Here is a 24,230-nt window from a genome sequence, read left to right as displayed (position 1 = left end):
TCAGAAGGCACCCTGGCAGCTTCTGTGTGATACGGTATGGAAAAGGATTAGTAAATGCCATGATCATGTACGAAATGCTGTATCTTCTTTGCTATAAATTGAGATTGTTGGCATGCTATGACAGTATGCAGGATGCTGTGTAAATGGAACAAATACTCTATAATTTCTAAGATCATTGTGCTAGCTCACATCCTGAGAGCAGTGCATGCAAATCTATAAGGGTTTGAATGCTCATTCCTGTCAAGACGAATTCCTACTTCAAAATTTTCTTGTTAAAAATTAACTGATTGGTTTTTTGAGCGACGATATCATATTAAAGACTTACCATTGGATTTTGTTGATAAAAGGATAGAAAGTTGACAACAGTATCTAAGTGTGTGAAAATTAGGCTTCTGGGCTTGTAGTTAGTCTCCATTCATTCCACCATGGCTATTTTCTTTATAAATCCAATGTACCAGCCATCAAGTGGCCAGTTATAGAAACTGATTGATATCAAATTGTCAAGTCATTCTATAAATGTTGTTGTTTGCTGTCTCTTCTCAGATGGATGCCCTTGGGGTGGTAATGGGATTAGTCTGTGAGATCCAGATCCTCATATTTCATGCCTTCTCTCATTGGTCTACCACATTCCTCGTACCTGGATTCATTGGTCCCAGTCTTCCAATTCTTCGTCTGTAATGTTCTGAGTTAGCCTGTCATTGTCCATGAGTCTTTATATATTCTTTGCCTCATTATTATCTATCCATACAAAGATAATAATTAGCTATACTACTTACCAGAGCTCTGCCCACTGGAAGTACTTTACCTCATGCTGCCTTTTAGTGTCATTTCCAATTGTGCCTAGAGTGTAGCATTGGTCTATTTTAGGCTTTTATCCAGATATCAAGAAAAAACTTCTATGAATGAAACTTGGTTTTGATCTTCCTCTACCAGTTGGCCATAAGTGACTCCCTTATTTGGTCATGGAGTTAATGGAAGAACCCATTTCTATATAGCTTCCTTTATGACCTTGTCCAGACATAATATATTTATATCTCATGACTTGGTAGACCTGAAAGAACTAATGATGTACAGTTGTGTATAACATATTATTTTAAGCCTTATTTATCAGGAGACCTATAGTTATTAGGGGCAAGTTATACAACAAGAACTATTTTTCAAATATATTATTTTCTACTGCAAATGACATGTAAATATTCTAGAACCTTAGTGGTGTTCCAAAATGCAACATTGTGGGTCTCCTTTTGCAGCAGCTCAGAAATTCCCTATTACATATGCTATGGTCTGAATATTGATCTATTTCCAAAATTAAAATTTCATGTGGGGAACCTAATATCCGATGTGATAAAATTAGAGGTTTTAGGAAAAGATTAAAGTTAAGAGAGTTCTACCACTATGAATGAGATCAGGTGGGTTTTTTTTTTTTTTTTGGTTTTTTTTTTTTTTTGGAAAAGAGATTGAGGTAATCTCTCTTGTCCTTTTTGCCAAGGGAGGACATAGAGAAGACATCCCTACCAGGAAAAAGCTTTTACTGGGTGATGAATCTACCATTCTTTTGATCTTAGATTTTCCACCATCCATAATTAGGAGAAATAAATTACTTTTTGTTTAAAAATTAACCAGTATAAGGAATTTTGTTGGAACAACCTGAATGGACTAAGAGAACATCTCTCTATCATACATATTTCTAATAGCATAGGTGTCTGGGTTTATACTCTCCTTATAGCCTATTCCTATTATAAAATACTTCCTAACTTTTGGAGTCTGGTAAAAGATGGTGATCTTTTGTATCACCTGAAGAACTGATCAGAATATATTCTTAAGAAGAACATATATTCCCACCACAGCATGAAGATTCTGAGCTCTGTTAGCCATCCTTACAACTTTCTGAAGATTGGTTGTGGTAGCTACAAAAGTGGCTACTTATTGTTGGGAAGTAAATTGAGCCCCTCTCCCAAAATCATACACTGAAGACCTAACTCTCAAAGTCACTGTATTTGGAGATAGGGTCTTCATGCAGGAAATAAAAATTAAATGGAGTTATAAAGGTGGAGTCTTAATCGCATAGGATCAGTGTCCTTGTAAAAGGAGAGACATAAGGCACTTGTGCACTTTCATTTGTGTTATTCTGTCATGTGCATGTTCTCTACATGCATGTAGAAAAAAGGTTAAGTGAGAGAGAACATAGCAAGAGAGTGGCTCGTGCAAGCCAAAATAAGACCCCACTAGAAACCAATCCTATTGGCACCTTAATCTTGGATCACACAAGATCTCAGAGTATCCAGAACAGTCACAAATGAAATTACTGATGTTTAAGCACCCAGTCTAAGATTTTCTGATATGGTAGCTCAAGCAAACTAATATACTAATTATGATATTTGTGTCTACCTTGCTGTTGCTGAAAGCCGTATCATCTAGATTCTGTTTTCTGAATTCTATTATCTCTTTTGCTATCACTGCAACCAGCTGTGTAACAGAACCTCCCACTCTGAGCCCTGCAAAGAAAGACAGCTACCACAGTGCTTCTCAATGCTTCTGGTGCACCTCTCCCCAGCCCTTGATTTATCACTTTGGTAAATGGAGGATCCTAGGCTCTCCTGCTGAGCTACTCAGCTGGTACAGTTTCCAGTCTTAAATATACATCCATCATACCATGCAATTTCTCTGAGTCCTTGGGTTCTATATTACACCAGCAACCCTGTCAGGCATGGGAATTCTATATAACTTTCTGAAAGCTTTCATTTAGGAGTCATCCTAGTGCATAAAAACATTATCTTGTGAGATCCTCATCAGGGATCAATTGCTATATCACAAGCGAATCCACACCAATCATTAAACTCTCCATTATCTAACCCTAAATTCTGCCTTCACTGACCCAAAACTTGGAGAATTCAGTCCCATGCATATTCTACTGGCTCTCACTGGTTTATGTTGGCTACATCCTACAGCTCCTTAAGGGTATAAACCCTTACCTCCCTTAGAAGACCCAATACCTCTCTGGCGACATTTTGTAGTGATGTGACCCTAGTTTTTATCCTGATGGCCAAGAAGAAAAGTGGCCTATAAATTTTCTTTAAGCAGAAGAAAACTCTACTCTCTAACAGAGAGCAATGAGGGGCTTCTGCAATTGAAAAGAATTGAGAAAGACCTGAGACTTCAAGGGGTTTGAGCACATAGATACAGATGTCACTATACCAAGTTTTAGGGCATAATTCCTCCCTAAATAGGTATTTCACTTTCACACAGCTGCCTAGCTACTGAGACTAACTCGACCTACTCTGGAGTTCCGCTACTATTAAAATGAAGTCCTGTACATGAGACTCCACTTTGCCTGCCCTCGGGCTCAGGAGATTAGTCTTCTATATGCTGAAAATGAGGCCTTCCGATTTTCACATTTCACTGTCAGCTGGTACTTACTCGCTCTCAACTTCTCATTGTCATTCTCCAATGCATTATTGGCACTGAAAAAAAACCTACCAAATCACCTTCTTACTACTGTTCAGCAGATCTACTCATATGGCCCCCATCAGCACTCCCTTCTACTAGTTTCCAAACAAGTTCCTTACCTTGATAGTTTTAACTACTGCACCACTATAACAGGCTAGCGTTGACCATTGCTCCATTTAATACCAGGGCTTTTTATTGCCACCAACATGAACAGTCCAATTCTTTTTTTTTTTCTTTTTGACAGGCAGAGTGGACAGTGAGAGAGAGAGACATAGAGAAAAGTCTTCCTTTTTCTGTTGGTTCACCCCCAAATGGCTGCTGCAGCCGGCGTGAACAGTCCAATTCTAAAACCCATTTTAAAGGTGTTTTCTTTGGATCAAAACTCTCTTAGATCTCTGAGAAACAAACATTAGGAAGGAGATTTGAGTGCAATAAATCTCGAAAGGAGTGCCCCCAGGAACAACATCTATAGTGTATGAAGGCGGTAGGACTGGGCTGCAAAATCAGCCTCCTCCAGTCCCACAGGGAGTTCTGGACTGGGATGAATTTCATAACTTCATCACTTAAGGTAAGGAGCCACATTTCTACAGTTCCTCAACAATAAGATATAGCCTGCAGGCTGCCACCAAGCAACAGATTTGACTTTGGGCTAAGTGCTTGTGGCTGAGGACAATGTTCAGAGAGGGTCTCAGTTATGAGGAGTCAGTCACCTATATTTCCAACAGTTACAGGAAAACAATATCTCAGTCTTCAAGTTATTCACTGCAGCATGCATTATAACTTGCACTTGTCTCTGTGTCTCACCTACTTAGTAATACATTTAAGATAACAGGATCAACTTTATAGGCTATTAAAGAATTACATAATTTAATCCATGTAAAGTGCTCACTAGTGTATAGGAAGTGCCCATGAAAATTTGATTCCAATAAAACACACTAGTGTTTTAGTAATAATTCTAACTATGATGTACCTACATTAAAACCATGGAGACTAAAAGAAGGACTTGAAATTCTGTATTGCATTAATTAATCCTCATTAAGCTGATTTAAGTAATTCAAGTTTTTACCTAAAAAATCCCCAAATGAATGGAAATGACATTAGTGAGGACCAACTCCAAAAACTCCCCCCCCCCTTTTTTTTTTTGGACAGGCGGAGTTACGACAGAGAGAGAGAGAGAGACAGAGAGAAAGGTATTCCTTCCGTTGGTTGTTGGTTGACCCCCCAAATGGTCACTATGGCCAGCGCGCTGCACCAATCCAAAGCCAAGAACCAGGTGCTTCCTCCTGGTCTCCCATGCGGGTGAAGGGCCCAAGCATTTGGGCCATCCTCCACTGTCTTCCCGGGCCACAGCAGAGAGCTGAATTGGAAGAGGAGCAACCGGGACTAGAACCCGGAGTACTGGCACCACAGGTGGAGGATTAGCCTAGCGAGCCACAGCGCCAGCCAAAAGCTCCCTTTTAGAAGCTTCTAGGTCTTCCCTTGCTACCTTAGCTGGTAGGCATTAAGAGAACAGCACAGGCTTCCTGTACTCACAGCTTAATAGGGATGGGGAAACTTCCCTGCCAAGGACCATTTGGATATTTATAACACTATTCAAGGGCCAAACAAAGCTATAAGCTTAAAAAGTAGCCACCTATAGATTGTTTCAAGTCCCATCAGTGGTTACCTTGGCAGGATCAGGCCAAATGATGTCATGAATTGTACAGTTTGTGAGTTGAATGTTCCCGCCTCTGGGGGAAGAACCGTTTGACAAGCAAAGATTGGTTATAAACGGTGATGTTTTCTCTAGGTTCTAGAAGAGAGAACTTTGAGAATACATGGAAGATCTGAGTCGTATAAGGCATCAGTATGGAAAGTTAAGTGCAGCTGGGGTGGATATTAGGGAGCAGTGGGAGAAATATTTAATGACCTCTGTAGTAAATGGATGCAGAGCACAGACATCCGTAGGGTCAGGGAAGCCTGTCTGTGAATTCTGAGTCAACCTCTTAAAGAAATTATCTTACTTGGTACAAGTTTAAATCACCCGTGTACTATGGATTGATAAGAGGCATGACAATCCTGCCTAATTTATGGTTTTGTTATGAGACCCAAGTAAGACACAATAGCTGAAGTGCTCAGCCTAACACTCAGTACACGGTGAACCTAAGTATTGGTTAATAGCATCATTACTAACTGCAAATCAAAAACCAGACAATCAGACAAGCTAGGTGTGGGCCACACAGCTAACCTAATTTATTTCTCAAGGAATTTACCTCAGCTATCTTAGTGCTTAGAACAACGTCTAGATAAATGTACACAGTCAGAAGTTCTGTGCTTGGAAACTAAGAAAAACCAACTGGTGCATTTTTCAGATGCAGAGAGGTGCGGTCCTTCCTTGCACTTAACGTTCCCTCCCTTGTTTGTCTTGTTTAGGGAAACGGCAGTGCCCTTTTAGTTTAATGACAGGCAGTAGAAAGGGCTCTACATTTCTGCAGGATGAGGCTAAGATTTGCTGACATTGAGCTGAAACTGGATAACTATTCATTATTTATAGACCTGTTCACATAATGGAAAATGTTTCTTTTTCTTTGCCTCTTTTTTTCTTCCCACTCAATCACACAATAAAAAATGTTTAATTAATGGCGTGTGCAAGTCTTAAGCAAAGATTTACTTTTTTTACGGGCTTAGCAAATTCTTTCAGCCGCTTCCTCCCAGATGCTGGCAAGCCTGTTTGCTTGTATTCATCTGCTCCTCTAGCAACCAGTCATGGATTAGGACTGCTTGTCAAGGAGCTCAGCAGTCTGTGTGGGCGGGGCTGGATGCCTTCAGCATCACCCCCACTGCACGTGGATCTGTAGATGGCGGCCTCGTCCATGTCCTCAGGGGAGCAGTAGATGAATGAGCCCCAGTTTATATCTAATGGAGAGTTGCATTCATTGTTCTAATAAACTAGTTAATATGCACACAGACATGGTCAGAATTTATGTTTTAATAAATTGTGTGATTTCTTCTTTTTTTTCCTTCAGTTTTTACTGAAGGTAAACCCGCTATTAATTTTAAAAAGCTGTAATCACATAATAAATATTTTATATTTATAACTGATACTTATCACATCAAAAAATAAGAACCCACACATCTGTTAGCAGGCAACCTGAAGCCAGGTGGTTACTGAACAGATTACATGAAGTTTCATGTTGCAGAAGGAAGTGGTATGAGATCCTCAGGCTGGGAGAGAATCATTTGTTAATGGCATCAGTTCCAATCCAAACAGCAGATCCTGCCATAGCTAACTTTTGGCTTTTTCTTAGAAAATTTAGGTTGGGAGCCGGCACTCTGTCACAGTAGGCGAAACCTCTGCCTGCACTGAGGGCATCCCATATGGGGGCTGGTTCGTGTCCCAGCTGCTCCTCTTCTGAGCCAGCTCTCTACTATGGCCTGAGGAAGCAGTAGAAGATGGCCCAGTGGTTAGGACCCTGCGCATGCATGGAGACCTGGAAGAAGTTCCTGTTTCCTGGCTTTGAATCAGCCCAGCTACAGCTGTTGCAGCCATCTGGGGAGTGAACCAGCAGGTGGAAGGCCTTTCTCTCTGTCTCTTCCTCTCTCTGTAACTCTACTTTTCAAATAAATAAATAAAAATTAAATTTTTTTAAAAAAAGGAAAATTTAGGTTAAGTTAGGAAAAATTAGGTTAAATTCTCCACTCCCTCTGTTCACTGATATTCTGAAAACTTTCCTTCCCAGCTTAATATTTTAGTGAACAAGTGAACTTCAGTGTTCAAGTGGTGAATCTAGCATCATTTACAACCAGAATAAATGAAAATTTTGACATTTCTCTCCTTCGAACAGATTTTTTTTCAGTAATAAAATGATTTATCCAGAAGTAATAGCTGGGGATAGGGAAGAAAATGCAAACTGAATTTTCCTTTTATTGACATTCATACATGTGTACAAAAATGGAATTAAAATGTCAGTTTATTATGGCACAACATTTTTGAAATGCATGCAGTTTTTTATAATATGCATTTCCATATATTTTTGAAGGCCTCTCATATGCATGGATTTCAAAATTTTAATTCCATTTTTTATGAATATTTAAGTATATCCTTGATGCTAGCTAAAATATTTTAAAAGAGATATGCTTATTCAGATTTGAACATTATACAATGTATAAATATACAGAAATATCACATGGTACTCCTTAAATGTGTATAATTATTATATGTCAATTAAAAATAGATTATTACATTTCCCTTGACACTGCACTATTTAACAATTGTAAGTACTTTTTTTTGGAAAATGGAGGAAACACTGGAAACACATTGGTTAGTTACCATCAAGAATAAGTCTTGGGGCCGGGCGCTGTAGCACAGTGGGTTAAAGCCCTGGCCAGAAGCACTGGCATTCCAGATGAGCACCGGTTCTAGTCCTGGCTGCTCTTCTTCCTATCCAGTTCTCTGCTATGGCCTGGGAAAGCAGTAAAAGAGAGCCCAAGTCCTTGGGCCCCTGCACCCGCATGGGAGACCCAGAAGAAGCACCTGGCTCCTGGCTTTGGATCAGCACAGCTCCGGCTGTTGAGGCCATCTGGGGAGTGAACCATCAGATGGAAGACCTCTCTCTCTGTGTCTCTACCTCTCTCTGTAATTGTTTCAAATCAATAAAAATAAATCTTAAAAAAAAAAAAAGAACAGTCTGAGATTTTCTTTTTGTATACCTTATCTTCTGTGACACAGTAAATGACTTCATTAAAAGCAATCTTTTCACACATTCTTGCTCTGTAGATGGAACAGCCGCATTTGTCAATCTTTCTCAATATGTCTTTCTCATAATTGATTTACATTTTTTAATTTCAAAAGTATCTTTCACAAGAAGCAACACACATGCAAATAATTACAAAAAGGTTCTCCAGAAAGTTTTCCAGAGCCATAATATAAACTGACTATATTTACATAATTATATTTTTATAATTTTAACATTGTATAATATATTAATAATTAATCCTACAAATAATAAATTAATCCCACAAATTGCCTTAATTGTCATGTCTTTCTTTTGGATATGTTGTCAGCTTTTAAATGTTACTTCCATTGAAAAAGTCTAAATACAACTAAGAAATTCCAGATGGTCTGGCCGGCGCCATGGCTCAATAGGCTAGTCCTCCGCCTGCGGCATCAGCACCCGGGGTTCTAGTCCCCGTCAGGGCGCCAGATTCTGTCCCGGTTGCCCCTCTTCCAGTCCAGTTCTCTGCTGTGGCCCGGGAGTACAGTGGAATATGGCCCAAGTCCTTGGGCTCTGCACCTGCATGGAAGACCAGGAGGAAGCACCTGGCTCCTGGCTTCGGATCAGTGCGGTGCGCCGGCCATAGCGCACTGGCTGCAGCGGCCATTGGGGTGAACCAACGGAAAAAGGAAGACCTTTCTCTCTCTCTTCCACTGTCCACTCTGAGTGTCCAAAAAAAAAAAAAAAAAAAGAAAAAAGAAATTCCAGATGGTCAAATAGAATGGTATAATTATATAATTCAAGTTGCATAACATGGATTTTATACTCACTGTGTTATTATTTCAAATCTACTTTTTCAATGAAGGAATATATAGAGATATAGGGATAGAGTCAAACTGTTCCCAAAGCAAGTTTACCAATTCTAATGAATTTCAAACACAGAACTAATGTATAATAGTATGGCTGACACATGTAGAATGCAACATTTATTCAAGAGTAAATACTAAGCTATGCTAATCTGAATCTTACATATATATTTTTAAATTTAGCAATAACTAGGATAATTGCCCAGGACATAGGTCAATAAAAGATTTTCTGTTTCCCAGAGGAGAAATGTCACTGCCATTATTTAAAATGACTGGCGTAGAATGATCATAAAAGTTACCCTGAAGATAAGTACCTGGCTCCTGCCATCGGATCAGCGTGGTGCGCTGGCTGCAGCGCACCGGCTGCGGCGGCCATTGGAGGGTGAACCAACGGCAAAAAGGAAGACCTTTCTCTCTCTCTCTCTCTCACTGTCCACTCTGCCTGTCAAAAAAAAAAAAAAAAAAAAAGTTAGTTACCCTGAAATGACTTGGTTTCAATATTGTTTTTAAATTCCGCAAAGACAACTTGACTCATCCTCATTACTGACTGTACTGGAGTGGTCTATTCATCTCTCACCCCTGACCATCACTTACCCTTTGAACAGAGCCAATGCTCTATTCCTTCTGGGGCTTCATCACTCACAATCTCCCAACAATTCCACCTAAGCTTAATACTCTTGTATCAAAAATACACCAGCACTAATATGATCTCTGCTAACCTATTCTTCAGATACTCTGACATATTTGTTAAACCAAGTAATCATAGAGGCTAACTCTGGGAAAATTTAACATTTTTAAGGACTGGAAAGAAAAACCATATGCCCAAGGGTTATGGAAAATGATAAGACTCAACAATTAATCAGAGATCAGATTCCCAAGAGAATTCTTCCAGAACAGAGTAAACAAATGTGAAGCCTTGATTCAGTCTATTACCATTAATGCATTGAGAGAAAGAAGAGAGAGAAAATGACTAATACATGCGAATTTCACTTCACACTTTGTCACTTTCCCTTTTGCTGCTATTATCCTGTGCTGATCTAACATCTGACCAACAGCGAGAGGCAGGGATGATGGGCTCCTTTTTGGGGAATTTAATAAGTCATAAACAAATACATTTTCCTAAAAGAGAGACTCAAAAGCAAATGTACAGAAAAGAACTTCAGCAAGCAGAGGTGGCACAAAAGCAAATAGGTGGGAAAAGGAGAGCTTGTGTTTTGAATCATGAAGTCAATGATTGTATGCAGCGACTCCTTTCAACAAACATATCAATAATTTATTAATATCAAGCATTGTCTTGACAAGTGCAAACTACTCTCTGCAAACCCTCGGCTGACCCACTGATGAATTAAAACGATCACATTTACACAATACACCAAATCTCCATATTCAATACTACTAGCTCCTTGATTTGCAGGCAGCCCTCATTTCTCAAGTATACCTCCTCCCCTGCTTTCATTTCTAGACATCATGGGAACAGAGGGGCTGTGGTGATTTGTCTGCCATTATGAAGCTATATTCCTGGAAGATTAAGCAAGGATCAGGTCGTAAATGCACACACAAAGGAGCCTGGAATATGAAGACCATGGGGAATCATAGAAGGATTTTAAAGCCAACAGAATCCCTAGAGTTTTACTGTTTTAACAACTTCATGTTGACATAACAGGTTGAATGGTGACCCCAAAATGATATGTCTACATCAAATCCCTGGAATCTGTGAATGAGATCTTAATTTGTAGATGTCATTGAACTAAAACTTTTTAAATGGATTCATCTTACATTATCTGGGTGGACGACTCTAAATCCAATGAAAAAATTTTCATAACAGACAAAGAGTATATAACATTCCAACTATATAATGAATAACTTCTGGAGATCTAACGTATTGCAGAATGACTAATTAAAGTGTACTATGTGCATGAAACGTGCTAACAGAGTAAATTTTTTTACTGGGATATTGGTGCTGCAGTCTGGGGTTTTAACCTGCTGCACCACAGCACCAGCCCCCAACAGAGTAAATCTTAAGTATTCTCACCACGTACTCAAAAACAATGGTAAGTGTGTAGGTTATGGTTGTGTAAATTATCTTAATTATGGTCATCATTTTAGAACCAAGTTATAGCAAAGCATCACAGTTTGTATCTTAAATATATGCAACGATTTATCAGTTATGCTTCAATGATGTTGGGACGAGGACAGACAGGAGAACGGAGGAATACAACAGAAGCCAGTGTGAGGCATAGCAGAGAGCTGCTACTACAAGCTATGAGGGATAGCAACACTGAGAAACCGGAAATTTGAGACAATAAGTATCCTCTAAAACTCCAGAGAGAGTGAAGCACTACCAACACCTTGATTTCAAACTTTTGGTCTCCAAACCTTGAAAGCATGCATTCAATTGTTTGCAAACCATAATTTTCCGTTAACTTTGATGGCATCCACATGAAACTACAACAGATGGTGACAACCTTAAGATTGTCTGATGTTGGGGCTATGACTGGTGGAGGGATATAAAGAAAGAAGCTATTACTGCAGGACGTATCCAGAGAAATTTAAGCCAAAATGTTAACTCAGGATGGCAGGACTTAATATAATATTTATTTTCCTCCAGATTGTCCAGTTTTTAAAGAGCAATGTGCATGTTTCATTGTATAATGCTTAATATAAAACTACGTAAGAGAAAAAGGACTGGAGGTAAAGAAGCATGGAGCAGAAGAGGTGCTCCTTTTTATTTATCTTTTAATCTGACAAATATTTGCTGAGTACTCACCATGTGCCAGTTGCTGATGTAGGCATTATAGGGCTAGCAGTGAATAAAGCAGTGAGCAAAGAAAAAGTAAATCTCTGCCTTACAGGTAGAACAAATAGAGGAAAAACTGTTTCCACAGAGGCTCAGGTAACTTAGTTTTAAAAGGATCCCCCTGGATGCTGTGTTAGGTGAGAGCAGGTAGATTTGGAAGGCCATCACCATTCTCCAGCTGAAATGGTAGTGTCCGCGCTGGGATATCAATTAGGAGGCTAAAGCCTGTTATGAATGTCTTGATTACAGACAAAGGGGATAATGATATTGACGTGATGTTTTTAAGACTCGTGGTCACCATGAGGCTGTAGAATCTCAGGTCTATACAGATGGAAGCTTATTGCCTAGTGGTGGTAGAGGCAACCTTATGCAGAGTACTGGGGTTCTCTATGGCATCCTCTCAATGGAGAGCTGTGGTACCCAAGATGAAGTGCTCAGAGGTGGCTGAGACAGGGAGGGCAGTTTCATTCATAGGCAAATCCTCTAGATCTGGCCCTACCCCCCGACTCTATTTCTGAGGGTCAGGCCCAAGGCACAACCTTACAAAAACTGTTCTGATTAGATGACACCCTTCTTCACCCAATATATTGTAAAGAAATATATTTTTTTAACTTTTATTTAATGAATATAAATTTCCAAAGTACGATTTATGGATTACAATGGCTTCCCCCCCATACCGTCCCTCCCACCCACAACCCTCCCCTTTCCCACTCCCTCTCCCCTTCCATTCACATCAAGAAATATAATTTTACATGTTTAGTTCTAAGGTCAAAAAACAGTCTCCAACTGTTGCCTAACAAAATGCCCAACAGAAAAATCACTGATGATATTTTTATGGCTGATTACCAGGATATGCTTGAGAAATCTTATTTTTTTAGGCTAAAATAGTATGTTGTGAACATACTTTTCAAAGTGTTAGATTTTAAAGTTGGAAATGTGAGCAAGATGTGTTACAGAGTATGATTGTAGACACCTTATCAACTACTATATTCTCTTTATTCTTCTGTTTTCTAGGATAACGATGACATTTTGAATATTTTTATCTTCACACTACCACTGTTTATATTAATCAACAGATACTAGTTAAGAGATTTCTACTGCTATTGGAAACTTTAGTTCAATGGAGCAGGTGATAGTATTCCATCTTTTACTTAGGGATAATTTAGTCCTGTGCAGTTTAAACCACTAGTGTATGCTATACCCTTAAGAGATATCAAAGTAATTAATATATGCATTTATACTGGTTTGTTACATGAGTTTCCAGAAATGTTTCTTCCCCATATTATTAAGTAAGTCACATGAAATAAGACCTGTCCCTTTCCATCTAAATTCAAAGGTTATTTTTCAAATAAATTTGTTCTCAAATGAATAGAGTTCTAAAACCTTAAGTTACCTGTTCTCCAAAACCATTAGGTTGCTTTTTATTTGAGAGGAGAGCCATATCTAATTGAGCAAATCCTGATAGCTCTATTGGAATCAGAACACCCAAATCCTCTCATTCCACCTGCAGACATTAGACATAATCTTAATTACTAGAAATTATCCAGCCAACTAACAGTCACTGCGTTGTCTAACGGAAATCAATTGCCTACTTTTTACAAAATGAACAACGTAATTGAGAAGCGGATTGGTTCTCTATAAGCTCCCCCACCCCCCAAACAGGCTTTGTAATTATCACAGCTTCATTCTAAAGACAGATTTGCCATTGACCATAATTTCCTTCTAATCCTCATAGTAGCACAAAAAAAAAAAAAGGAAAAAAAAGAAAAGAAAACCATATGTAGAACACTAGATAGTAACACTGATTTTTCTCCTTAACTGAGATCTAGGAATAGAAAGCTTGATCAGATCACTGATGTGAACATCTAAAGTGACAAAGACAGACATTTTGGGCTTCGACTGAGTTTCAAGTTGCTTAGATAATGGATGCCATAAAGATGGATCAGGTAAATACTACAATACTCTCATCTACTAGAAACTACAACTCAACACAAAATCATGCAAATATTTTCACCCCAGTTTGTTTTCCAACTATCTCAGATCCCACCCATCACTTTAAATCTTTTTCAAATCCCAGCTCCCTTTTAAACACAATCACCAAGTTTTCTGGAGTGGTCATTTGCATTCTCTATCTTGGTCTCTTCAGGGGCTCCCTATCAATGCACATTGAAAGGGGAACCCATTAGTCTCTAATAAATTTATCTAAGATTGCATATTTTAGTTCTCATCAACAAGCAGCGAGATTATATATATAAAATATAAATTTATATATATTCAATGTATTCCCAGAGAATAAAATCTTTATATGTAGCTGGTTTTGTGAAGGAAAGAAATAGAGGAGATATTCTAGAAATGAGGAAAAAGACAATAGATTCTGCATCGATGAGATGATTAATACAACAAAACAAGTGAATAAATATTCAACCCAGATTAAGGGTTAAGGGGCTTATTAGAATCTAACAATTGTACACTGTTCAGATTTGCTAAAGCTTTATGGTGACTGTGTAAAGCCAAGTTCAGGATCATAGGGATTAATTCTGAAGAGGATGTCCTCTATGTTTAAATCTTGAGCCTAGCTAGCTCTTCCAGTAATTATGAAATCAATATGTAAAGCTCATAATTAATTCAATTGATATCAACATCTAGTCTCTGTGAGATAAGGTGATTCTGTTAGTAGAGGGTTGTTATAAGAAGGCAGCACAATGACATCTTCCCTACATGCTCATATGAAGCTTTCAGTACCTCTCACCATGTGTTTATAGGATTTACTACATCTTATAATCTGATAGTCTGATAGACACCATATCCTTGCACTTGATAGTAGAGACTGTGTTCCACTTATTGTGTGTTAAACTTCCTGCACATAGTAGGGACTATTAGTACCTGCAAAATTCAAAAAGGAAAAGAGGAGAAAAAAATGCTCCCACAAATACCATACAATGAGACTATCCAATGAGTATCAGGTAAACGCAACAGCAAAGCTGGATTAAGAAACTCCTGCATTCTATTTGCCCTTCAACCCTCAACCAGAAATCCCTTTAATATGTAGTAGCTCCATTTCTATTTCCACTAATGATATTTAATAAACAGAGTATGATTACATATGCCCAACATCAGTTCCTCCATGAAAGATGTGTGATCCATTCCAATCATCTCAACTGCTTATGCAGGTGCTCCTAAACTATTGCATTCTTTTTAATTACGTGGTCTCATAGGACTCCACCTGTGAGGGGAAGCAATCCACAGATATATACAGTTTAAAGAGAACCACGTTTCCCTGGGGTCTTCTCCCCACATGTTAGGAAGTGCAACTGATTATTCCAACAAGAAGAATCTCTTCCCCCTTAAGTCATGACCTGCTTATATCAGGAAAATTCAAAGCTTCTGGGCAAACACCTTAAGGCTGTATCTTTTTTTTCCTATCAAGTTTTGGCTGCTTGCCTTCAGACTGCAAGCTGGTAGAGCTCGTTCTCTAAAAGCTTAATAACCTGAAAACCGACCATTCAGCTAGAATACCTCTAGTTTTCAGCCCTACAGCTTGAGGATGGAGTGGGAATCTAATGCACTTGACTTTCTCACCTTCTGTTCATAGCCCATGCTTCCTATTACACCCACTCAGATCTTCAATGAGGCCAGAAGTATAGAGGACTTTTGTTGACAGTTATCCCTAGAATAGCTACCGCACATCTAAAATAGCTACCATACATCTCAGGCAATTGGATCCTTTAGGTCAGAGGTCACCAAGGAGTGCTCCCTTTACAAAACTAGCAGCATTAAATTTCCCTCACCTTGGAATTTATTCAAAATTAAATTCTTAGGTGACACTGTATACCTACTTCATCATAAACTCTGAAGTTGGGGGGGTCCAACAAACTGTTTTCATTACATTCCAGATCACTCTGAAACTCACTGAAGTTTGAGAAGTGCAGCTCTGAGTAATCACACCACAGTATTTGACTATAAGCCATGGACTAATTCATAGAACTAAGGAACAATCACTAACTTCAATGGAGTTTCAGGAATTTCAAGATTTGGAGACCTCATTTCAAAGGAGCTTTACAGGTACTTGGGTAACTGGTTGTGTGAACTTAGAAACAGACCACGCTGCCTTCTCATATGGCCCAAGGAAGTGGAAGAAAGTTAATTGTTTCTAAATATAAACTTGTCAAAGCTAGACTTGGCCAAGGAGGGACTCGGCATCACAGAAGTCATTTCTTTCGTTCAATTTGACCCTCTGTCCAGCTGATGTTTCCTACAGGCTGGTTTTATTACACAGATTTTGCTCTCCAGCATTCCTCTTGGCAAGGCTGTACCAGTCAGTGGTTCCTCACTGTAACATGATACCTGGGCAAGCTACCTTTAAAAGAGAAAACATTTATTTAGCTTACAGTTTTGGAGGTTCAAGTCCAAGATCAGGTGGCCCCACTGAGTTGGCTCTGGTGAGGGTGGTGAGTGGCAAGGGCAGAGTGCTGGAGAGAAAGATCACATGGCAAGCAAGGAAGTTGACAGCGAGGTTCAGTCCTACTCGGGCTTTATAAGCAACCCGTCACGGGACGTGCCTTCCACAGGCATGACCTCAGTAACCTTAGAACCGCCCACAAAGCCAACCTCCTGAAGACTATAATTGGATGAAGTTTCGACCCTCTTGGTACCATCAGTTTATGACTGGTGCTTAAATGTCTACTTTAGATCAGGAGTATTAGGATAATTCAACAATGCGAACTATTTCATCACTGTGAAAGTAAGCTGTTGTAAGGATTGCTAGAACTGAAAGAAATCTACAGGTATCTTTACATCCCGAATATTTGACATTTTCCTTTGTGGCTTATTATAAGCTATCTCCCTCATCTCTATTACCTCTCTCATCAAACTGTTTTTAACGTGAAGGGCTGCAATGGTCCACAGCTGAAAAGGGTAGGTGTGGGACTCAGAACCTCTTATCACCAGCTCATATCTAGCAAAGTTTCATTTACATCCCAAAGTATAGGTGTTTGTTTATATGTTTGCATATGTGTGGGGATTAGAGTTAATCTCAGATATAAACTAATCCGCTGAATGTGCTGCTAAACCAGAACTGTATCCTACTGGGGTAAGCAGTTATTAAAATTCCACCATCCAGGAAGTGCTGAGTTACTCCTAGATTGACTGCATTTGCTGTGGGCTTTTTATACTTGCCTCAAATGTATACTTATCCCCAAAGGGAGATTTAAATGGACTTTATCCTCTGCTAGTCAAACTTGAAGAGCACTGAGTTGCAATCTCTCTCCTTACTTTCCTCTTTCCAACCTCAGGGCAGAAGGTTAGGATCATTTTTTCCAAAAAGAAACTTTCCCCTTCTGCAGCCTTCTGTATGGAAGAATGTGTGGGCTGTCTTCCCGGGGGCAATCAGAAATGGGCTCACAGTCATGCAAAACACTGTCCCTGGAGTTTGCCTCTGAGCCTGGGCATTTCAAAAAGCCAAGCCTCTCACTCCTGGGCCAAGCCAAGAGACCAAACAGCAGTCACAAGCATTGTGGAGTCTGCAAGGAGATGGGTGGGGAACTGGCTCTACCACCACCACCGGATGTTAGTGCAGCTGTTTTCCATTCACAGTCTGGTTCCAAGCAGACCAAGGAAAATGCGAGATGAGGCTGAGCTCAGACTCAATTATACATTCAAATTGCCTGTATTTAAAAACCCCTAAAAACTGTAATGGCTTAATTAAGCTGGTAACTTTATGGCATGCTTCTCCCTCAGCCTAACACAACTCTTTCTCTTTTGCTGAGAAGTAAATGCGACAATTCCATCTTGCTGGGATGGCTGCCAGAAGGAGGAGAACCTCCAGGATGAGAAAATGAAGAAAGCAGATCTTGGCAGAAGCTAAATTCCCCTCGTGGCAGATGGACTACAAATCTCCAGGCTTTTGGAGTACATAAAGCAAGGCTCTTGGGGAAGGAGTAGGCACCATTTTAGGTTCTAAGAAAAGCACGATTGAGTTTTCATGTGGGGAAGCTGGCCTCCGGAGCTCACCAATTCATAGCTCTCTTTCAAAGAAGAGAGACCCAAACTATGACTATGGAAGAAGAGGCTCTGTAAGACAGCAATGTAACCCCACGCCCATCTCCATCTAAAAGGTGCCGTGTTTTCCCAGTCCATGTGATGGATAGCCACAGAGAGGCATGTAATGTCACTGAACGGACTCCGTGCTCTCACTCCTCATCATCTTCCTTAAAGAAAGGGCTCAGTCAGAGCTGCAAGAGTTTCCTCATAGAAACCTTCAGATTGGGGAAGGCGTCATGGCCTCATGGGTTAAGTTGCCACTGAGGACATTTGTATCCTGTATCAGAGTGCCAGTTTTGGTCCTTGCTGCTCTACTTCTGATCCAGCTCCCTGCTAACATGTCTAGGAAGCAGCAGATGAAGGCTCAAGTACTTCTTGCCACACACAAGAGTTCCTGCCACAAACAAGAGAAGCTTGGATGAAGTTCCTGGCTGTTGCAGGCATTTAGGGAGTAACCAGTATCTGGAGGATCTCTGCCTATTTTTCTGTCAGTCTGTATTTCAAAGAAATAAATACAAAGATATAAAAACATCTCTTGTTGATGTTTGAGAATACCTTGTCTGAGTATATGTCCTAACCAGGACTGGCCTTTCAAAGAATATTATTGTTTGATAACCTTTATTTCTATAGTTTTTATTTACTTACTCTTTATTTCTAAATAGGCTATTTTTTCTCAAATATCTCTCTTGTCTCACTCATTAGTAATAGAACCTTAAGTTGGTAAGTTAATTTTCCTTATTAAAATGGGATAATAATACTAACTCCTATTCCACAATCTTGGCAAGATTTAATGACATGCATGTGTAAGACACTGAGCACAGTGCCTCTTTCCTTTTCTATTTATTAAGAATTTTATTTATTTTGAAAGAGCCACAAAGAGAGAAGGAAAGAGAGAGAGAGAGAGAAACCTTCCATCTGCTGGTTCCCTCCCCAGATGGCTGAAAATGGCCAGTGCTTGGCCAGGCCAAAGCCAAGAGCCAGAGCTTCATCTGGTTTCCCACATGGGTAGCAGGGATACAAACACTTGGATCATCTTCTTCTGCTTTTCTCAGGCCATTAGCAGGGAGCTGGACCAGAAGTGGTGCAGCCAGGACGCAAACTGTTGCCTATATGGGAAGCTGGTGTCCCAGGCAGCAGCTTTACTCACTATACAATGCTGGCTCTCTTTCCTTGGTTATAATATTTATTTATCTAGTTTGATGTATTTGAAAGGCAGAGAGACAGAGACAGAGATATTCTAAGGCCCATAAAAGCCAGAGCTGAGCCAGGCTGACGCCAGGAGCCAGGAACCCGATTCTGCTCTCCTATGTGGGTTACAAGAACACAAGTACTTGAGCCATCACTTGATGACTCTTTGGTTGCTCTTTAGCAGGAAGTTTACATACAAAGAAAGCAAAGCCAGAACTCAGGTGCCTGGATCTGGGATCTGGGTATCCCAAGGACATTTTTTAAAGATTTATTTATTTATTTGAAAATCAGAGTTACACAGAAAGAGACAGAGAAAGAGAGATCTTCCATCCTCGGGTTCACTCCCCAAATGGCTGCAATGGCCAGGTCTAAGCTAGGCTGAAGCCAGGAGCCAGGAGCTTCTTGCACAGCTTCTTCCCTTCTTGCAGGGCCTCAAGCATTTGGGCCATCTTCTGCTGCCTTCCCAGGGGCATTAGCAGGGAGCTGGATGGGAAATGGAGCAGCTGAGTCTCAAACCAGCACTCATTTGGATGCCAGCATGGCACACAGTGGCTTTACCTGCTGCGCCATGGCGTGACACCCCTCTCCCCTTGCCATGGTCATCTTAAGAATGCCATCTTAACCACTGTGCTAAATGCCTTCTCAGTTGTACCTGCATCTTAACAACTCAAAAATGGTAGGTAATAAGGGTAATAACAATTTTGGTTTTTCTTTCACCGATCTTGCATCCTATAGGATTTATATGTATGGTAACAGCCTACAATTACATATCTAAACATGCATCCAAGAAGAGAAGATCTATTTCTCCATCCTAGCTCCTCAGGGTTACAGAGAGGTGATTGGTAACACAATCACCCTATGTTTTACTTATATGGGATTCCGGAATTTGTATTTTTATTTCTGCCTTAAGACCTGCTGGCATTAGCCATTTGGGAATTTAGCAAAAGACTTTTCCATTTTTAGGAAGCCACATGTTCTTTAACTTCAAATCAAAGGTGAAATGCAGTGCGCCATGGCAATAATCCAATGTTTGGAGGCCACATGGACTTTCTGGTTTAAACTCATTTTCCATGAAGTCAAAATTCATTCTTTTCTTTTGAAAGTGCTGAAAGCAATTAGCTGAGACACAGAGAGCAGACCTAAGAAGGAGGCCTCTGGTGGCCAAAATGAGGCTTCTGCTTCTCCATGTTTTAATGGCATGCGAAGGGCATTAATCCACACTTTCATTTCCTATTAACCAAATAGAAATGTCTTGAGATAATGTGAATACCTTATGGCATAAGGGACTTTCTAAAGTATCTGATTAGGACTCTGTTTCTCTGTGAATTAGGCAGCCAGGAACACACTTCTTAAAAGCTGACAACTGGAAGCAGCTCACGAAAAGTTAGCCAAATGCCAGTGAGGAAACTTCAAGAGGATTTTTTTTTTCTAGTCCAGTGCCTTCCTGCCATGTCACATGCTGGCTACATCCTGTGTGGCAGTTAAATGCAGAGATGTAGTCAGATTTCCCAAATGCCTCTTAAGAGCCATTAAGACAAATCACACGGTCACAAATGGATGTTGGGCTATTACTGCAGCAAACAAAAGGAAAACCCCATTTTTTGTAGGGTGTTCAAAACCCTTTTAAGAATAATGCCCTAGTTTTCAAGAGTATGCCTTTCCCAGAGACAGGTTTTACAGACTATTGGGGCTGCTTTGCTGACTTTAATGGAGAAAAAAAATAAAGCATATCAGTTAGACAAAATTGAAAACAAGGAACAAACAAGGAAAAATAACCAGCTCTCCACCCCTCAGAAGGGTTTCCCTTTCTTCTGATCCCAGGGTGATGTGTTGTTTGATGGAATTAGCTCACTTGAGGGTGTACAAGGGACAGCTGGGGACTTACATGGCCCAAGGCCAATTTCTGCCTCTTTCCACTTCACTTCCCCAGCTTAGCCCCTGGGGGATGCCCCACATTAATCCTGGCTCTTGGCCTCCCTCTGTTCTACTCAGATGTACTTGAAATGAGGTGTACTTGAAATGTTTTCTTGGGAGATCCAGACAGAAGCTCAGGAGCCCATCCTCTACACTGCTTTCCTTTCTTTCTGTTAAAGTTTCTTTTTATAGGACAGCCTCCCTGTAAACTTGTATTTGCTAATGTACGCAGTTACTATTTCCTCCGAAAAAGGAGTTATTCGTTCCAGAAAGAGTCACTGTAAAAGTCAGCTTGCTTCCACCATAAAGACTTCCTACATCCAGATTGTTCTTGGAGATGTTTGGTTTTTGTTTCTGTAGCTGTTTTTTGGTGTTTGGCTCTGATTCAAGCTGTTTTCTTAAAATGCAAGTGCCATTTGGGTTGTAAAATGCTTGCTATTTGTCTTACTACATGAATCATAGGTTTGTTTTTTTTTTTTCCACTCCTCTTTTCATCAATACTGTTGCTTTTCAATGCCTGTAACATATTTCAGGTAATGGTTAAAGCAGTGTGGCCACAGTTCGGGAAGACACATCAGATGTGCCCTGCTAAGGCAAAGAAGAGGAACAGAGCTAATGGCTAAAGAATAGGCCAATGCCCAGGTCAATATTTACACCACACTGCAATAAATCTTGGTAACTGGAAAACTTGTAAAACAAGATGTCAATAATCAGTCTGGTGTGCTGCCACCTTCCAGAATAGTTTCATTAGAAAGATACGGAAATGCCGGAAAATAAATATTCCAATTCTTTTGTGGCATAATTTTGGTTTCAAAAGGATATCACCCTTTATATTAAGGTAAAGATCTAGATCCGTACTGGTTTGTAAGCTGAATGTTCCTGAGGATGACCTGGAGTACATTTAGGTAAATACAGGCTCTCGGATTTTGTACATAGGAAAGCTGATCAAGTAAAGATGGCCTTGGGCTTCCCTGGTATTTCTAGAAACAGTAGGTGGATCGGATGCAGAAAAATGTGGGAGCATACTTTGAGGAATCCTGATTTAAATTATTGCTAGTCATTATTCCTTGGAGGTGAGGAACAAATAGGTAATCAATGTTCTTTTATTTAAAGCAGTGTGGGTCTAGCAAACGGCTCTTCTATGTGATACTGGGTAAGGTCAGAGCAAGGCCCATTGATACAATTTACCAATAAAGTTGCTAAGAAAATCTTTTTAAAAAGAAATCCGATGTCCATACCTGGAGACTCAGGCTTCTCTCAACAACAAATGCAAACAAAACAAATCCATTACAATGCTATGTCACAAGCCTAATCCGCAAACTTTTAGGGGAAGAACAATTTTCTGATAATTGTATCCCTATCATTAAAACATTTTTAACATGTACCTCCCATTAATGTATTTATTTGTGTTTGTTATATAATATGTAAACAGGAAATTTTACTATCATCCATGATTTTACAGTAGAAATAATGTACATTTAAAATATACTCCAATACATCATTAAAGTTGAACTACTTCCTTCCTACATCCAGGAAATCATGTTCTGAATTATTCTTATAGCCTTGATACTGTGGCCTGGCTTTGCATCTTTTGAGTGAGTCTCTTTAATGGAAATTAAGTACTTAGTTGGCACATAACAGAAAGAAAATTTCCAACAAATGCAATAGGAACTTTTTCAGCCTTCCTAGTATTGCTCAAAATTTTATAAGGCTTCCTTACCCCAAATGGCATAGGAAAAAATACATTGTTCTCAATTTCAATTTTGTTCTTCATAACTGGCATGTAAATCATCGGGCCTTGCCATAGCTCAAAGATATTGATTGTCTCCAAAGTGTATGTGTGCCTCAGGACTCTGTGTTGTGTGTACTACGTTGTTTCTTGTTTTCTTTACTACACATACTGAAATACTTGTGGGACACTGAGAGGTTTTTCTAAGCTTCTCTCCCCTCCCTGGTTTCACTGAGCATCCCCTCCAGTGAAGAGCCTTGACATGCTTTCAAACCTCCTGAGCAATGAAGTCAGCTAGCGATCCCGAAAAACATACAAATTCTGTTCAGCGCTGGAGCTCACTAGGCTAATCCTCTGCCTGTGGCGCTGGCACACCGGGTTCTAGTCCCAGTTGGGGCGCCGGATTCTGTCCTGGTTGCTCCTCTTCCAGTCCAGCTCTCTGCTGTGGCCCAGGAAGGCAGTGGAGGATGGCCCAAGTGCTTGGGCCCTGCACCCGCATGGGAGACCAGGAGAAGCACCTGGCTCCTGGCTTTGGATCAGCGCTGCACTCTGGCCACAGCGGCCATTTGGGGGGTGAACCAATGGAAGAAGGAAGACCTTTCTCTCTGTCTCTCTCTCACTGTCTAACTCTGCCTATCAAAAAAAAAAAAAATACAAATTCTAAATCAAGGAATCTGAGGTAGTGGTTGAGCTTCTATGTTTATAACAAACTCTTGGCATATGCCTGATACAGCTTATCTATGAAGCAGAAGGACTACATGCACTTTTGCTTCTAAGTGCTACTACATTCGATTATTGATTACATTTTGAGTCATATTCCCTATGTACTCTACTGTATCTATTTTCTTTTTCTTTTTTTTTATGACAGGCAGAGTTAGACAGTGAGAGAGAGACTGAGAGAAAGGTCTTCCTTCTGTTGATTCACCCCCCAAATGGCCGCTACAGCCAGTGCTGCGCCAATCCAAAGCCAGGAGCAAGGTGCTTCCTCCTGGTTTCCCATGCAAGGGCCCAAGCACCTGGGTCATCCTCCACTGCACTCCCAGGCCACAGCAGAGAGCTGGACTGGAAGAGGAGCAGCCGGGACTAGAACGCGGCACCCATATGGGATGCTGGTACCGAAGGCGGAAGATTAACCAAACGAGCCACGGCGCTGGCCCCTCTACTGTATATATTTTATTTTATTTATTTATTTATTTTGACAGGCAGAGTGGACAGTGAGAGAGAGAGAGAGAGAGAGAGACAGAGAAAGGTCTTCCTTTGCCGTTGGTTCACCTTCCAATGGCTGCCGTGGCCGCCGGCACCGGGCTGATCCGAAGGCAGGAGCCAGGTACTTATCCTGGTCTCCCATGGGGTGCAGGGCCCAAGCACCTGGGCCATCCTCCACTGCACTCCCTGGCCACAGCAGAGAGCTGGCCTGGAAGAGGGGTAACCGGGACAGAATCCGGCGCCCCGACCGGGACTAGAACCCGGTGTGCAGGCGCCGCAAGGCAGAGGATTAGCCTAGTGAGCCGTGGCGCCGGCTAACTGTATATATTTTCAATGAATGCGGAGATCTC

General features: G+C 40.4%; 1 long non-coding RNA gene across 2 annotated transcripts in view; it reads right to left on the bottom strand.

Moving 5' to 3' along the window:
• Positions 1 to 16,395, bottom strand: part of LOC149121935 (uncharacterized) — a 69,310-nt gene extending 52,915 nt beyond the window's left edge. For both annotated transcript variants that reach the window (XR_016221334.1, XR_016221333.1), the window contains exon 1: positions 16,193 to 16,395. This is a non-coding gene — a long non-coding RNA (uncharacterized LOC149121935). The remainder of the gene's footprint in view (positions 1 to 16,192) is intronic.
• Between the last annotated feature and the right edge of the window lie 7,835 nt (positions 16,396 to 24,230).

Source organism: Oryctolagus cuniculus, chromosome 15, assembly GCF_051225735.1.
Source record: "Oryctolagus cuniculus isolate XC-2025 breed Fujian yellow rabbit chromosome 15, ASM5122573v1, whole genome shotgun sequence".
Classification (NCBI taxonomy): domain Eukaryota; kingdom Metazoa; phylum Chordata; class Mammalia; order Lagomorpha; family Leporidae; genus Oryctolagus; species Oryctolagus cuniculus.
The sequence above is the reverse complement of the archived record's forward strand: the minus strand, read 5'-3'. Positions and strand labels throughout refer to the sequence as shown.